Raw genomic sequence first — 17158 nt, forward strand, 5'->3', positions numbered from 1 at the left:
TACCATAGCCTAAAAAATTATGTTCCACAATACCTAGAAAAATAGGAGAAGGTGAAGTTAAAAGCCGAGATGAAACAAAGTTAAAGCAAGAACAATGTTTTTGGCTGAATACTTTCGTAATTTACGACGAACAGATAAATTTAGGAGAATATAACAAAATTAAAGATTGATGATACAATGAACACACTATGTTTCACTTCAAATGATGGAGGCAGGCTTAAGCTCTGGTAATGTTCGCCCGTAAAATAGAATGAGGAGGACCTATAATTCATGGATAGGAGAGGCTCCTCAACAATGACTCACTGACTTTTAAATCGATCAAAAACTTAAAAATATGGATTATATGAGAAGTTTGACATCTTATAACCTTCGCAGATACGGCCAAACAGCAAGAGCTAGCGAGAGTCGGCAGTGGTGCGACCCCATTGACGAGAGTGGTGGACGCGAAGAAAGGAGAGAAGGAAGGGGAGTTGGTCACATACACGCGTCTATGGGAAGGAAAACGATCAACGGAATGGGAATGAATGGCATAAGGGTGGGCAGGGAGCAAATTCGCCCCCGCAACACAAGCAATATGGACACCTCCGGCGCGACAGTTATCTGGATCATTCGGCTGGGATAAGCACCATTCTGGAAGTAACCATGAAGGAAAGGATTGGTGCCATCTGGGAACGAAAAATGATGGAATTAAAGAGGGATAAGGGGAGGGGAGAAAGCAAGGGCGATTCATACGATAGGCTAGAGAGAAAGCAGCAATGAAAACGAAAGCAAGATTCGGTGGCATCGGAGAGGAAATGCCTCCAGAGAAGGGGTCATTGGTCGATGATTGCCAGAGCAGCGCTAGGCGAATTCCCTCACTCCATGCATGCGCTCAAAAAAGATAAGGGTCACGGACAATGGGGTCATGTCAACTAACCTCAATCTTTCAAACTCTGCTAAAATGGAAAACGGTAGTCTCTTTAACAATAAAAATACGCTATGTTACCTTCAATTTATGTTTCTCAAAATTTGGTTACATCATTTTGGGAACATTAATACGTTAAACTGAACTGATTAAGAAGTGACTAAGGGAAGTCTTTCTGTCTTAATTGCTTTCCGCTGTAAATACGCACGGAAAACAGTCTAATAGTTCACATGGCAGAGGAACGATTGGAAAATGAATAGTTAGAGAAATACGATCACGCTCTTCACCTTAGTAACAACATGGCTATCCACTACCGTGTGATTGGCTAGATGCTTTCTCGCTTGTCCGCACCCAACCTCTTCTGCTAACATCTGATCCCATACTGTCTCGAACAATGTGAAATGCAATTCTCCTCCCTACATTAAGGCCATTATAATCGGCTTAGAATTCTTTTCGTGGAATCAATTAATGAACGTTCTATGGCCGTGCACTATTTGAAATAAATGACTTCTCCATGGCCATAATCTTCACTCTTCAAGTTAGGGAATGGCTGGCAGGGATGCCACGAAGGTTGCCAGAAGGCAAAATACAACTACATAAGACTACAAAACAAAATAACAGTCGCAACACATATTATCTCACACTCACACGGAGCATAATTGCTTAAGGAACCAATTTCCGCACTAGTATCAACGGGAAATCATTTCTTTCTAATATGTTCCTGATTATACTAGACACAAAGTACTTCCTGATTTGTTTTCCTCTCCAGTAACCTTGATGCGTCCAAACAGAGGTAAGCTTTTTCTTCGAAACCTCTCAAGCCTCAGAGGGGCGGAGGTAGGTCGCGTCGGCGGCATTAATACTCAAATCGATCCGAGAGACGCCTCCAGCGAGCAATCTGTTCGAAAAAGGCCCGCGCCTCTCCTCTTTCTTAAAGATGAGCGGGGACTTAAGGACCGAGTCTAGGTGAGACGGGATGAGATGAAAAACGATGAGGTGGGGGCGCATGAAACACGGGGGAAAGAAGCAATGCATTTGCGGACGTGAGTCTCGCACGAAAGAATAAGTACTCAGGTATTTATTAAAGTATTCGACCAATTAAGATAAGTTTCCATAAAATATTTAAGAGATTTTCTGTCATTTTCTTTCCTTAAGAAATTTCCCCTCCCTTTAATTCACAATTTAACCTACTCCTTTCATTCTATCTAAGACTACTATTCTTTTCCTTCTACCCTATAACACTGTTTTCAACATCCCCTCCCGGCTAAAAACTCACTCCATCAATACCTCTGTATCTCAAGGTAAGGCGAAAAAAATTTTGAAGTAGGCCACACCAAATAATAAATATACTATACTCTAAGTTACATTTACTATCTCATAGAATGACGACAAGGTGAAATGAATATGCTCATATTATTCTTTCTCGGTACACAACAAAAGTCTTAGTGCTTTGATATCTCTTTGCAATAGTAGTTTTCCAACTGATTGATAATCCTGATTTCATATTCATAGCCCTTCATTGCACTTTGAACAAAGCAACCCCCAATCAGACCACATTCCTTTAGCGCAAACATTTCCTTTCTTTTGACCAAATACCTGAATCAATATATAAACATATTAAGTATCCAAATTCAAAGAGAAATACAAGCTATTAATAAACATGAGAGTCGAGTCGCGGTGAATAAAATAAGTTAAAAGAGAAGTTGAAATCAAAAGTAAGTTCATAGGCAAAGAAGTAATGAAGAATCACTTTGCTTCCCCATATTACACTTTGCACAGATTGCAACTCCTTACTGAACTTCAGAATACCAATATCGTCTCATTACGACTTAATTTCACGGAAATATAAAAGTATTCGCTTCATGCTAGCCATTACTGCCACGAATGCGCAACGTTTACAAAATCATCGCCTCAATTTTCGGCACACGTTTCGGATAGCCGAATTCATAAGGGAATAAGGATATCCCCTCTTAAGAAAAGGGAAAGAGGTTGGCAAGGCGGACCGCGACCCAGAGCGCCCGTTTGAAGACGGAACCGAACAAAGTAGGGGGTGGTGGATGAGGGAAGAAAGGGAGAGGGGGAGGGAAAGGCTGGTTCTCCCGGGAGGTCGTAGGTTGTAGTGAGTGACAGGCGAGTGAGCGCCCGAGCAACTAAAAAGAGAAAATCTACGCGCGCTTGGAGCGACGAGATTGGGAGTAGGTCTCGGTTGTAGCTGCAGACGGGGGTGGAGAGGGAGGGGCGAACCCGCCACCCTCGGAAACTGCCGGGACAAATTGACAAGGGGACTGATAGAGGGCGGAAAGACTTGGTTCCCAGTCAAACAAAAGAAGAACGCCGAGGAAGAAGAGGTTTTGCGTGGAAAGGGTGGCTGGGAGGGAGGGTGGGTGGTGAGGGCCAAGGTGGATTGGAAGGTGGCAAAAGGAGAGGAGGGAGATAACCACCTTCACGTGGAAAATAGAAGACAGGTCGAGGACGTAAGTTTTACTCTAGGATATTGAAAAAAAAGTCGGCCCTCGTCTTATTTCAGTACTCCTTCCGTCTGATCGCACATACGTGATTTCGAAGCCACGCGTCGGAATGAGATTCGCGAGCCCCGCAAATCCCGGCCGAGAGATGGCACCACTGCAGACTCGGGCGGGACGGACGCGAAACAAAAACGGCCACGTAGTACGGCGGCCACAGCTCCAGCATATTCCTCCACTCATACTACTCCATCGGTCTGGGATATGAATGGCACCAACCCTCTGGCTGCAAGGGTTTGACAATCTAGCCATCATTTCTAAAATAATCTACCCTGTGTTCAAGGTTGCAAATTGACAACTTTTACTCTAAACCCGTACTCAAAGCTTCATTAAGATTTGAAGCTGAGAGAAAGTGAACGTTTACCGGAATTATATTGATACAAATGCTTGTTTCAAGCAATTTTCATAAAATGATATAAAATGCCAACAATTTTTTACTCAAAAGAACATTCAATAAAAGTAATATAGTAAAACCAATAAAAGTAACCAAAAACAGGGCAGTGCATACCTACATACATCAATACTCATGGCTAATAGTGGCCCTCAATATTAAAGAAAGGTTCATTCCGATTAAACCCCACGCTCACCGCCAGTCAATAACACCGCTATTCACTTTTCCATTAATAAAAATCTCCTATAATACGACAGATTAAATATACCGGATTTTACCTGCCACTACAAGCGTTCACTTAAATCCTCGAAGATTAAGCTAATTCCGGAAAATGAAAAACTGAATAAAAAGCAAATCTGAGTATCAACTTCAAAATATAATTTAAAACAGAATAATTTCGATTTCTTAGACGATGAAAAGAACAATACCTGTTGCTACGAAGAAGTAGGAAGGAAATTAATCCTTATAACACGATATTACGTAGTTTCTTAAATGAGCGGTGCATGATTAGGACACTCATGTATCCTCCATACATGAGTGTTTTAGGGGAGAAAATATAATTATAATAGGACGGTTGACTAACGGATAAGGAGTTAAGAAATACACAATTCGTAAGAAAAGGACAAGGGCAAGTGAGAAGGAGAAAGAATAAAGGACCACATATGCAAGAAGAAGATATGTGCACTGACCTGATGAATTTCAAGAAGGGTGCAGAATATACGGTATCGTCATTGCATAAAGGGGAAATATCACCTCCATTAAAAGCCTACGTCATGTGATTAATTACTTGAATGGATCAGTATCTTTAGAACTTCAACCAGAGGGTTAGCTCGGAGAAAAGAAGGGAGTCACCCTGGAAAATGCCACAGGCATATGAAATCAATTCCGGATTGTTACTCGGGAGTGCCAATCTTCGTTCAGATGCCAAACGCTCTACGCACTACATCACCACGTTTATTGTATTAACTATCAATAATTGGCCCAAGTCGGCTGGCGCACGAGCAATGCCACATCAACCACAAGATTCCAACGGTACGAGGTCAACTACCACAATGCAACAGTTATTCGTCAGCAACCCAACTTCAACTTATTGCATCATTAATTCCACGTCAACAGTAACATTCCAACAATGCGAGGTAAACTATTACAGGACAACGATTACGCGCCAACAATCCAGCGTCAACTTTTTTCGAGTCATCCATTTCGCGTCAACTACACGACATCGTCATCAACAATTCAAGTTCGGAAGAGGGCAAGGAGAGCGAGAAAGTTCTGGAGCAGAAGCAAGGGAGTCGACCGGGGGCGAAGTCTTCCCTGCGCGTAAATGCGAGGACGTGGTGAGGAGACAAAAGGTATGCCGAATAAAAAGACAAACGGGAGGAAAGGGACCGAACGAGAGATAAAAGGTCGCAGTTAAAGGCCAGTCGAGACGAGAAAGGAAGGAAGAGAGAACTCGGGCGAAACAAAACGAATTCGTGTATCATCCAGAGTCGGCGAGAGTGAGAGAGAGGGTGGTAGGGGAGGAGGAGTAGGGAGTGTGACAGGGGGGATTGTGGTATCGAAAAGAAAATCCAGATCGAAAACTCCGACGGCTGACAAGTTAAGGCTCGCTGCAGGACATCCGTTCGCAGGGAAGATCTTCGAGAGATTACGTACGAGAGAGAGAGGGAGTGGAAGAGTATAGGATGGGATGTAGCAGGGGGAGCTACGGTGATAGGGAAGAATCCATTGATTCCGGCAAGAGCAAAGGGAGGAGGCGAGGAGGAGGAAGAAGAAGAAAGAATAAAAGAGAGCAGGGAATGGGGGGAAGGAAGGAAGGAAGGAAGGGGATGGCCTCCCGTCTTCGTTTCGGCGGAGCAAAGGGGGCCGCGACGTTACCCGGTGTTTGATCTGCCACCGCGAGCGGGGGAGACGAAGAAGTCGGATATCCCCGGAAAGGGGAGGCGAAAGACAAAGACGGGGGCCCCTGGATTTTGGGGGAGGGGGTGGGGTTGCCGCCGCCACGTGTGGGTGGGTGTCGCGCGGGAAAATGGCGGCAGAGAACGGCGGAGGTTTCGTCAAAGATAAGAGAATTCCAGGGGGGAGGGGGGATGTTGTGGGGAGGGGTGCGGGGGTGATGGGCTGCCGAGAGGAGGCGGGATGACAAACCTTATAAAAGATGTAACGCGCAACCTCAAATAGGCACTTTGGTAAACGGGGAACGGCGCTTTCTTCCCTTTCTCGAATATTTGGAACCTCCCATTCGCAAAAATGGTTGATGTTCCCCCGACTCGGCATTAGAAGAAGAAGCAGTATTAGCTGGGGAATTTCCATTGGAAGCGGGCGCGGAGGTAATGGAAATGGCTACATGGGCTTCACTCCAAGTTGACTAAAGGTTTTCAATAATATTAAGCACGAGTTAACACTGACTATACAAACTCTGAACCGTACAAGCGTTAACTTGAAGACTTATTCATGCACAAATACAAATGTATGTGACCAAAGTACAGTAGAAGATAATGTATGCGGCAGTAGCATTTATTAACTTTCAGCACCCACATGAAAGCGCTGGTATATTAAAACCAGCACATTACTTGCAATTTAGAAACCTAATTGTGATTTGCCACCCATGAAGCAAGATTTTTTGCTACGAGCCCTATATGCTTAAGGCATAGGGAAAGGTACAACGAGTTCAAAAGCAACTTAAAGTCATTGGTCGTTTTTTAATGGCGATAGTAAAGAAAAATAGAGAATTTTCGAGGAAGTAAAGGGAAGACCAAGGTCCCTCCGCTAAATTTAGGGAAAACAGTAATGAAAACCAGTCACACAATTGTTTCCAATACGCTCATTTTCATCGCACGTATCACTAATCTTTTCACCTGCCAAGCTATCAGCTTCAAAGAGGTTTCGGTTGCTTCAAACGGGGACCACCTTGACATTTCCAGCAGAAAAGAGGTGAGGCGGAAAATATTGCGTCGAAACCGGGGCCAACTATACGGACGGTCGCTAGGCCGTCTGCCTGTCTTCTTTCCCAGATAAATGGGAGAATTAATGGCGTCGGCGAAGAGAATGCCCGCTCAGAAGGAGGCAGCTCTCCACTCCTCCGAGTGTCTTGTCCCCAGCGTCCCCTTAGAGCGAGCAATCTCTCGCTATCCTACGAAAGAGTGAATCCGAGAGGTCTGTTCGTGACGCCATCTTATGGCTAAGAAGGTTAAGCCCTATTTTCAACAAATGACACTACGTAAAAAAAACATTCGTAATTTTTGCTCCCACAAATACTCTTATTACCTACTGAATGACGTCCGTCTCACACTTAAACGTTTAATTAATTTTGAAGATATGTGTAATCTTTTCCACAGCTGAGAATAGAAGTATAGAAGTGAGGAAAAAATCATCAGAAGCTACATGTGGAGCATGTTTCTCAATGGGAGCGAGGCTTGGACGCTGACAGCAGCAGAGGTGTCCAGAGTGGAAGCATTCGCAATGCGGTGCCTCCGAAGAATGATGGAGATAAAATTTGATCGACCCATTAAGTAATGAGGATGTGCTAAAAGAGTGGGAGAAAAGATGATCTTTTGACAATCTTGAAGAGAATACGGGACAACTTAGTTGGCCACATTACAGGCTTGACGGCCTGATGAAAACAATCGTGGAACAGGTGACGGAAAGAAAGGTAAAACATGGCCCCGAATGAATTACATAGTACAGTACAGGATATTAAGAATGTAATTGAGTGGAAATACGTCGCTAAGAAAAGTCCAGCAGATAGAGGGGTGGGGTGAGGAGCAGCGTCTAACCAGTATTGGGATATTTGACGAACAATAGTGATGAATTTTTATTACAGCATTCTAACGTTTAAGGCAGTTTTACAGGCAGCATTATGCGAATTAACCCGGGCTATCACCCCTTACAATTATTAATATCCCTTGTAAACTCAAAATTACTCGTACTCCTTTTCATTGTATCTATATATCCGATTCTCTTCCTTCCAGTTCACATAACATCCTTCCGTGACGCTAAATCATGGATAATAAACCCCATTGAGTTTTCTCCGCGCAAATGGGACAAAAACAGTTTCAACGCTTTATAATTTTGTCGCAATTATAGTTTAACTAACAGATAACATAGCAATAATTTCTTTTAAATGATCAACTTTTTATAATAATAGCTACTTCAGAGGAGTGAATTTTTTATTTCCAATCATACGTGAGTATATACATATTTGCACCTGTACAACTCCTGCCTGTATTCCATGCACCACCTTTTTCCTGCATCCTTGTTCCTACTTTTTACAGTGCTCACTAGGGGAGGTAGCTAGATGCGGGGTTGCGGGGCCCATGAAAAAAACACATCGTAGGGTGAGCGTGGGTGGCCGTCATAGGGGTGCGGCGGGTGAAAGAAGGGGCCCTGGGGGAGATGACAAGGGGTGCGTTAGCCGGGGGTAGCGGCGGTGGATCAGTTAGCCGGAAGGATTCTCGCTGATGTTTTCCCAGATAAAATTCGGGGGTGGGTGGGATTGAAAGCTCTTCGGAAAGGGGGGCCAGATGATTTCTCCCTCCCACAACCTTCCGCTTCTTTTCATTATCTGAGCCATCTCGCGTTCGCCGTGCGAACCACACCGTGCTTCCCTCTTCGACAAACACTAATTCCATCGAGTTGCCGACCATGCCCCCTGCCCAAACTATTCTCCCAACCTTCCCACACGTCGTACCCCATAACCCTCCTTCCCCTACCGGTCCTTCTGTTCTCAATCATCCATTCGAAATTTCCACGCCGGCGAGGTGGGTGCCTGGGGCGAGGTGTGCGACACTGTACACATGAAGCAAACATGGTGCATTGGTAAAGCGGAGTGAAAAAATGCACTAGTTCACAAGTCCGAGTCTGGGAGTTGGAGATGGGGAAACCAAAACATACGCACATGATTCGCGTCATATTTTCCTCATTTCTAGGTATAGAATTCTCAAAAAAAACTCCAACAAGCTGTTGAAATCATTGAAATTAGATCGTCTTCCACGAAACGAAAGGATTTCGCTTTACCTCCTCAAAATTTACTGGCTTTTAATCAGAACTGAGGCGCGATTCTTAAAAATTCCACAACCAGGAGCCAAATCAATTTTTCGCGCAGAAAGGGCTTCGAAGGAGACACACGGAAGAAAAACGACTTCAAATTGACAGACTATTTTCCACTTCCCTCAGCTTGACATCCGAGCATCTTCTCTTTCCAGAGGTAATTTCGTTGTTGCTTTTGTCCTACTAGAATTTTACTTTCGGTATACCAAAATTGAACTCATGTCACTGCAAGCGAGATATGCCGTTTGCTTAAGCTGAGATGAGGGTGGAAGAGAAATGGATTCATGGATGGATGTCAATGAAGACCGAAGCCCCGTACACAACAACCTGGAGTAGCTTGATTTATTATGGGGCACTTAAATTAAAAATACATTCCTTAAATCAGAGCTCAAACCGTGCATCTATGTTTTTAGATGCATCTTAAACCCATTTTAGAGAACTTAAGATAGTTTCTATATCTCTAAGAAGACAAAAATATCTCTCTTCCTAATTGTAATTTTCAAGATAAATTTGTGCTATTCTCAACTAATGACTATTCTACGTTGCTTTGCGTTATTTTAAGTAGCTAGAACCATGGACGCCCTTTTGAGTCTTCAACGCCTTTGTTACGCCACATGAAGTCAAGCTTAATTACTGTGAACAAGTCTTTAATGGGTTAATGACCACCATAAGAAAAGAAGTGGTAACAAGAATAGACAAGGTAATGCATAAAACTGATATTTTGTGTTCCATGAAGCTTCCTTAACCGGTAGATTAACAACCATGAGGCTTTAGGGTAGGAAGGATAAAATTATTAGGAGTGGTCTACCCTCTACACCATCTACAATTATTTCTTAGGTTGTGATGCGACAATTTTTAAACCTCATGCATTTCTTAAACGCCGCCGGAAATACAAAACAACCCCTCTTACTACACAATTTGAACTCAGGACGCTCGTGTGTGACGTCATCAAGAAAAAGAAGAAGAGAGAGAAGTGCAGGAGTAGTTGAGGGGGAGGACAGGAATTCTTCGAAACGAGAAATGAAACGGGAAGCCGTTAAAGTGCCCAGAATCGAAAACACTTTTGCGATGCGGATTGGGTCGACGCTACAAATCAAAGGTGAAGCACCATCCCTCCTTCTTTCTCTCTCTCTCTCTCTGTATTCTGGTGCACTCGTACGTGCAGGGGTACCACCTGAACGGAGTCGAAGGCGTGAGGGAGGAGATGGTCTCTCCCTGGATGTTTTACGACCGCAGGGACCGTTCCAAGTCCTGAAGCAGTCCCGAATCGATGTTTCGGAATAGAGCCACGTAGTGCGGGACTTGCCCCACGTGCACCACAGCTACAACGGGGGTGTGGGCACTGCCTCCCCGGCACCCACCTCCTCACCCCCTTCCCGTTGCATTTTTCAGAAGTACGAAGACTTCTCCTTCGCGCTTCTTTAGTGCTGCCCCCTTCTCCGTGGTGTTGGTTGGTTCTACCGCCGCCGCTGGTCCGTGGGCATTTTTTTAATAAAATCCCCTTACGTGAGGTCAATTTGCAGGGCTCTGCGGGGTGGCTCCTCCCAGATGAAAATAAAAAATAAAAGAAAAACGAGGGGCGTGGGTGTTGGTAGAATGGGAGAGAAAGAGAGAGAGAGGGGGGGGGGGGGGGAGGAGGACCGCAGCGTCACGCCACGCTGCGCACACTTCATTTTTTTCTCCGTTGCCGACGGTTAAGGCCGACGAATGGCACGTGATAAAAATGCAGAGGGAGAAATCGGTTTACGATAAGGAGCGGTTACGTGCGCAACTGAGAGGTCGACGCATATCGTACGATTCACATCAACATCCGATTCTCATCTGCTCTCTGCTCAGTCCCTCCGCCGGTGCAGCGAAACGCAGTGTCTTGAACCTATATCATCATAAGATTTATGAACAACCTCATTCTCAGATCAAAAATTAAAATTAGCTCGCCCTCGAGACTTACTGATTCATACTGTTTCGGGTGAATTTTTCTCGGGGTTTCCACCAGGTTAGCGAAAGCAAGATGAGTGCCGGCGCTTCATCCCTTCAAGATCCCCCTTCCCTAAATCCTCAGGCCGATGACAGCTGTGGTCTGGTATAAGAAGCTAATTCTCCAACTAGGTCGTCCCTGATTGGCTCACGTAGGAAATCCGAGAAGAATGATCCCAAAAAAATTCACGGGAATATGTTAATAAAGACATCTTAACGACAGGAAACTCTCTAATACACGATACGATACGAGCAAGGTAGGGGGAAAAAAGGGCATAGGCCTCTTTTTGAGTCACCAACCTCACAATTGCATTCTTTCTAAGAAATACATGATTTCCAAATGAGAAAACCTGAAGAAATAATCACGTGACGCAAGAAAGTGATGAAGATGCATAACAAACAAGTAACAAAAAATGCTAAATAGAATTCTAGCATGTATTCCCTCCTTGCAATCACACCGTAAGTACAATCACGTGACATAGCGGTAAAGAAGATACTTCGACGACGAAAACAAAAACAGTAGGACTGCGTAAGAGTGTCAACGACTTAAGACGCTTTCCGTTAGCTCCTTCCCTCACAGCGCAACCCTTTCTAAGGAGTGACAAGACATCCATATTGACACACCTAAAGAAATAACCAAGCGACTCAAGGAGAGCAAAGACGGAGATGTGGCAACTAAGTCAAAAACAACACGAACAGAGGGAATAAAGCCACTCATTCGGTCGCCTTCTCGCCAACCTTTCCATCCTTACTCTCTCTCTCCCGACCTCCTGCCACAGGTGGGGAGGCAAAGAAGAGGAGAATTCGGGGCGAGAGCAACCGCTCCCATGAGCCCGAGAGCGCTTCAGCCGAGCTATTTGATGTAAGAATCAACCGAAAGATGGGTCTGGCGAGGGGCGGGGGTGGTGGTGGGAGTAGCACCGGTGGCGGCGGCGGCGAGTCAAGGGAGCGAAGAAGGACCGACTCTCTTCATCCACAGAATCCATTTCGAAGAACTTCCGTAATGGAGTGATTCCTCGAGTGGTTCTTCCTTTCCTCACTCCCCACATCAAACTACTCTCCTCCCACTCCCCCTCCTCCCGTCCACCCACTGAGACTCCCTTAGCCCACATCGGAACGGCTTCTACCGAAAAATCGGTTAAGTAGCAGACGTCACCGCCATCGGAAACATTTTTGTGAACACTACTACAACTTGGCGATTCCGGGGGATGTTTGGATTGAGAATAAGGATGCCGTTAAATATTTCAATCATCCGTTGGATGAATGGGGATAAGAGGCATCATATGTGGCGTTTCAAGCATGGGGACCACACGGAGGAGGCCCCAGTGCCACCCGTGGAAGCTTCATTTATGATGCCACTATACTACCTTTTTAATCTGGTCGCAAATATATCTGCAGCGCGGCGTTGAGCGCAAATCGATTCATATATAATCAAAATTTGCAATAAAGTATTTTCACTCACGATGAATAGCATCAAAAAGCTATGAATTCGAAATATCATATCAACCCGACTGTAGATTTCAGATAGCACCCCTGATTATAGCTCATTTCCACGCGATATTCCGATCGCTCCAACATAAACTCTGCGAGTGGCATCTTTAGTCCTTCTATTTGAAAGTGCGTTTCGTGGCAACATACGTAATTGCCTGATAGATAATTTTCTATCGTCCTAATACTCGAGGTTTAACGCGCCGCGCTTTTCGGAAGATATTAAGGTTGGAGACGAAGTAGGCTCACAGCGCATAAATGTGATATCTCAGTCGAAGAAGTACCCCAAGACTGGTGGCCGGAAAACGTTCCGACTAAAGTTAACCATAAATGCTGTTAACTTACTGACACGCGCAAGAGTCACAAATGGCTCATCTATTCCTTCGCCCCTCCGAAAGGTGCATTCCTTGAAAAAAGGAAGAGAAGATTCCAAGGTTTTAGGTAAAATGAGTTCGGGAGAACACGGAAGGGGTTGTGACGAGTGCTCACGGGGCTAAAGGCAATCCGATGGGGAATGTGCTGCAGAGAATATGTTATGAATAGAGAGCATGACAGCATGCCAAAAATAATTTGCATCCCCAGCGTGTCACCGACACCGGGTACCACTACACTCAGAAACTATTATTCATTTGAAAACCAGCAAAGGAGAGTTGACCTACATCAAAAGTATGAGATATTTTGGTGTTTCAACAGCCTCGTTGAGGAAAAATAGAGCACTCTCTCAGCGTTCTCAAAACTATTTTGTTACCAACCTTCACTTCCTTTCAAAAATGAAGAATATGAAACGCTATCCTAACAAAAATGCTAATGAAATACTGGGGTTTATTTTTTATGTAAAAAAGAGGGAAGTGGAAAGCCAGAGGACAAAATTGTTGCAAAATTCCATGGCTGAGTACTTACATCTAAGGCTATTTTTACCGCGGCGGGCGAAAATGAAACTGGTTTACATTCTTTCACTAAAAATTAAAAAGATAAAACTTGCAGGATGAATGAGATGACGTAAGTAAAAAAGTACCTAGTTGGTGCATATTTGCCAAGTGTTGGGTTAGCCATATATTTCCGTAATAGTAGAGTGTAGCTTAGTGGCGGCGGGAGTAGACGACAAAACAAAATTAGTTTCTTTTCCGCAGATGAGCTTCGGTTCACACTGAAAATATTCTTGAAGAGCCAATACAAATGGATATTTTGTTATTACAGTTAGGTCAGTCAATTGGTTACAAAATACGATATAATGAATAAAAGCTATACCTACTAAATGACAACATTTTCCTAGGAATAATTGATGCCACTTTGATTCCATGCCCATTGTGTGGTGAATAAAACAGTATCTCTCTCAAACACTGCAAGTAAGAAGTAAAATTGTTTAGAGTCTAGCGCGCTACTGATGAACTACTACACAAACACCAAAAATGAACTTCACCGGAAATATCACGATTGTCATCTCAGCTAAGCCAAATTGTTTTTTCTCATGAAGTGTATTATTTCGTAGGAGTCAATAGAATCTCTCTCTCTCTCTCATACGCTTTAAGGCCAGATAGAACGCATAAAAAGAGATGAAAAATGTCGTTACCCATTAAAATACCGCAGCATGACATGTGTTATTAAAATTTAAAATACAAAGAAGATCCCTTCATGAAAAAGACCATGGAGGAAGAGCAAAGTTTCCAGAGGCGAACTCGAGCTCTTTTTTTCAAACACTACCGCACATTAGAATTCCCAACGTGATTTGCGAAAGGGACGCAAAGCATCAACCATGAACTTTGGAAGGGATCGAGCGGGCATTATTGTTCTCGGACCAAAAAACACGGCGATCAGATCAACAATACGCCAATCAAGACCTAATTAAAACCAATGTCCCAGAAAACCACTCACATCGCATGGGGATGATATCCATTCTTTAATCGGATAAAGGGTTTCATTTCCGAATCGGTTCGGGATGGCGAACGGGATACGAGGATGCCGGACCGTATCAGCACTTAAAGCGAGCTCCCTCCGAAAATATCCACACACTAACATGCCGCCGAATTAATATTAAATCAAGAGACAGCGGAAAGAGAGGGAGGGAGAGAAAAAGCCGTCTGCGCGAAGCACTCTTGTGACTGCGAGCTGGCGCATCCATCAATGGATCCGAGAAAGACTTTCAAACTTTAATGACCCCGAGCGCTGTTTCCGGAAGAGTAATTCAGACACGGAACTCTGGATCACGGCAAAGGACCCATCAATCGTGTGCTGCTGGGAGCGTGGGGGGGGGGGGAGGGATAAAGCGCACGCGTGCCCTCTTGGGACGAGGAGGGGATTTAGAAAAAAAAGAAGTCCGTCTGACGGACTAGCCAGGATGGATATGCTTAATGACGTCCACCGCCCGGGCAAAGTGTTGGTTGGGTGGGGGCGGGGGGAAGGGGAATGGTATGTCGGCGGGGCAAATGGTATACAGGGGGTTTAGCTACGTGGAGGGCTAGCGAAACGAGAAAAGAGGGGCCCGGGTTGCGTGGAGGGAGAGAGAGAGAGGTTGAATTCATCGCAACGACCTTTACAAGGTAATACATCGATTACGAAAACCGAGCACGCTCCGATCCGAAACGCTCCACGATTCATTGACTGTTTGTGAAATATTCGACGAGCTAATCAAGAGGACGTTTTTGGAACGGAACGCAGAAGGTTTATAAATCGATGCCCGGCTCAGATTAATAAGCCGATTTCTGTGATCTATCCAAAAATCCTTTTCATCCTGATGGAGGGATGGAAAAATTTACATTTTTTCGGAGGAGGAAAAAAAAGAAAAAGAGGCCAAATCGTATGAATAGGGGAGAAGTGCATTTGGGCCGAGCCGTTTGGAGTGTGGCTCCTCGATGACTTCATGTGTATACGAGTGGTTTTTATTCGTGACCGGAAAAATATTGTTCCTTACACAAGCCGATTCAGGAATTCATACCTCACAATTCCGATGCTCAAACCGGGCAACGGCTTCAAAAGATGATCGCATGGAATGAGGCAAACGCCCTCGAGGGGTCATAGCGCCGTGCAATTTTGTGGCATATTCCACTGTAAACACGGCGCACGGAGGCGCGGAATGAATCATCAAATTTTGCTGTGCCCACTGCTGTCGACTGTTTACAAAATGTCTGAATAGCAATAAAAGTATTTAAAATAAAATTATCTCATCAAATTAGCTCGAAGATTTTTATTCATTCAATGACACTCCACGGTTTGACTGAAGGTATGCTTTAACATATGAAAAGGAGAAATGGAAGATAAAACGTCAAATATTACAAGCAATAAATATTTCTCGCTAAAAATTGCAAATAGTCTTGGATATCCACAGCCTCTGTTCGATAAGATAGCGTTTCAAGCGAGAGATACATATAATAATTTAAGGGACATTGTTTCATCGCAACTTGCCTCATTATAGTTAATTTACCATTAAAATGGTGTGTAATAGTGGAGAAAATTAATTAAGTAAATTAACGAAATAAAATACAGTAGACAGGAAAAAATTTGAAATGTAATTGCTAAGACTGACGTCGTCGTTCCACACAGAAAAATTGAATTAAAAATCTATCGCGGCACTCTTTTTCCACCTATCCGTGGTATTCCTTCTACTACCCTATGGTTACCCTTCCTAATACTTGCACTAAATGTTTATTTCTTGATTTCTCATGTGAGCCTACTTAAATCTGAATATCTCGTAACACAATACTGAACTAATTTTAAGCTTTCAATGAGTTAAGAAGAATCTTTTTTCATGCGAATCGTTTAATAATACAATTCCACGGAAAGGTACCCTCCGCACAAATCCTACGGAAGCCAACTATTATCTTTTCACAAACAAATTGAGTCACGAAAATATTTTTTCATGATTTTGCTGAGGTACGAGCACCCTGGGTGAAAAAAAGCGCGGGAGTAAATGGAAATGATGAGGGTGAGGGGATGGAGGGGGGGGGGGGAGGGGGAAAGGGGTTGGTTGCCAGGAAGGGAGGTTGCCATGGGGTTGGCGGAGAAAATCGATGGTGTTGGTGGTGATGATGATGATGATCCCGAGGATAGTGGTCCATGAGTGGAGGGGGGAGTGAGGGGAAAGGTTTTGGAGGGGGCATGGAGTAGCCTGGGGGCGGGAAGACAGCGGGCCACGCGGGGATGGGATCGGTGAGCGCTGGCGTACTCTACGGCTTTCGTGAAGTCCTCGGAATTATTTATGATAAACGAGCCAAAATATTTATGTGAGGTGCATCAATTTACCGCCAAACTGTCAATTATACGTGATGGCGGCGTGATGGATGAATTTTTTAGTATTAAATACCAAGTATATACATTTTTACTGGCAAAGAACTCTCCTTTGACGAAAACATCGTGAGAAAAATTTTCAAATAAAAAATCTTTTCCAGGAATATCGATAAATTCATACAGGAAGCATTCATGAACATTTAAGTAAAAACGTAGGGGGGGATAAAGTCGAAAAATAATTCTCATTTCCTAAGGCATAAGACAGCAACGTCTAAGAGCACTATACAAACATAAATAATAAATCATCCCAATCGAAATTATGCATTCCATGCAATAAAAAACTTACGAATTCTCGTCATAACTGGAAGCTATTATAAAAAATGCATTACCTAAGAACATGACTGAAAAAAGAGAGCTACAAGGGATGCGTTAACAAGTAAAACAGAAAGGAAGAAAATATAAATCAAGTAACGAAACGAATGAAAACGAGGCTGTAGTTCACAAAACTCGTCCACACTTCAGCGACGTTTCTCCACTTCACGAACAAAAACCGAAGGCAGGCGGAAGAATCCATCAGGAAAGACGCGGAGTGAATCAATTAGGACACCA

General features: G+C 43.9%; 1 protein-coding gene across 6 annotated transcripts in view; it reads right to left on the reverse strand.

Moving 5' to 3' along the window:
• LOC124155599 (nucleolysin TIAR-like) overlaps positions 1-17158 on the reverse strand; it is a 684526-nt gene that overhangs the window by 101706 nt on the left and 565662 nt on the right. The window lies entirely within an intron of this gene.

The sequence above is a fragment of the Ischnura elegans genome, chromosome 3, assembly GCF_921293095.1.
Source record: "Ischnura elegans chromosome 3, ioIscEleg1.1, whole genome shotgun sequence".
Classification (NCBI taxonomy): domain Eukaryota; kingdom Metazoa; phylum Arthropoda; class Insecta; order Odonata; family Coenagrionidae; genus Ischnura; species Ischnura elegans.